Below are 1,645 nucleotides of genomic sequence, written 5' to 3'. Positions count from 1 at the left end.
TATCCTGTTGTTAACCATAATGGAAAAGAATATGAAAAAGAATGTGCCCACATGCCACAAGTAAAAGACCCCACATGCTGCAATTAAGAGCCCACATGCCACAACTAAAAGATCCCACACGCCACAACTAAAAGATCCCACATGTCACAACCAAAGATCCCAGATGTCACGACTAAAGATCCTGCATTCAACACCTAAAAGATCCCACGGGCAATGAAGATCCTGCACGTGGCAACAAAGATCCCACGTGCCCCACATAAGAACCAGCACGGCCAAGTAAATAAAATACAATAAAATAAAAATTTTAAAAAAGTTTCCAAACACTAAATGCTGGTGAAAGTGTGGAGCAAAAGGAACCCTCCTACTCTGTTGGTGGGAAATTAAATTGGTGCAGCCACTATGGAAAACAGTGTGGAGGTTCCTTCAAAACCTAAAAATAGAGTTGCCATATGATCCAGCAAGTCCACTCCTGGGCATATATCCAGAGAAAACTCTAATGCAAAAGATACATGCACCCCAATGTTCACAGCAGCACTATTTACGATAGCCAAGACATGGAAGAAACCTAAATGTCTATCGACAGATGAATGGATAAAGAAAACGTGGTACATATATACAATGGAATACCACTCAGCCATAAAGAATAATGAAATAATGCCACTTGCAGCAACATGCATGGACCTAGAGATTATTATACTAAGTGAAGTATGTCAGACAGAGAAAGACAAGTATCATATGATATCACTTACATGTGGAATCTAATACAAAATGATACAAATGAACTTATTGATATTTACAAAACAGAAACAGACTCACAGACATAGAAAAGAAACTTATGGTTACCAAAGGGGAAAGGGGGTGGGGAAGGGATAAATTAGGAGTTTGGGATTAGCAGATATAAACTACTATATATAAAATAGGTAAACAGCAAGGTCCTACTGCATAGCACAGGAAGCTATATTCAATATCCTGTTGTTAACCATAATGGAAAAGAATATGAAAAAGAATGTGTGTGTGTGTGTGTGTATATATATGTATATATTTACACATATATTTACATATATATATATTTATATATATAAGTGAATCCCTTTGCTGTACACCAGAAGCTAACATAATGCTATAAATCAACTACACTTCAATAAAAATATATTAAAAAATGAAACACAGTTATGAAGCCATAAAAAAGGTACAAACTCTTAGTTATAAATTAAATAAGTCATGGGGATGTAATGTACACCATGATGACTATAGTTAATAATACTATATTGTATATTTGAAAGCTGCTAAGACAAAACCCTCTTAGGTTTGCTCTTAATAAGAGATTATAATAGGTTTTTCCTTACCTCCTAAGTAATCTCCGTAGAAAGCAGAGATTCTGTGTCTTATCAGAATAATTTCCTGTGCTTCTTGTTGATTTATCATGTCCTTTATTTGTAAGATAAATGAGTCTTCTTACTTCTAAAAGACAGAAGGCTGTTTTTAATCACATTATTTCCAATATTTACTTTTGAAATCTTTTATTAGTACTCTGGTTAAATAGGTGGCCAAACAGTTTCTTAGTGACCCATGATTCTATTTAGCCAAGTGTACAAATCTTTTGCCATTTCTAACAACTTGTGATATTTGGTCTTTCCAAATTCAA

The sequence above is a fragment of the Neophocaena asiaeorientalis genome, unplaced genomic scaffold, assembly GCF_003031525.2.
Source record: "Neophocaena asiaeorientalis asiaeorientalis breed wild unplaced genomic scaffold, Neophocaena_asiaeorientalis_V1.1 scaffold1448, whole genome shotgun sequence".
Classification (NCBI taxonomy): domain Eukaryota; kingdom Metazoa; phylum Chordata; class Mammalia; order Artiodactyla; family Phocoenidae; genus Neophocaena; species Neophocaena asiaeorientalis.
Note: the sequence above shows the minus strand (reverse complement) of the source record.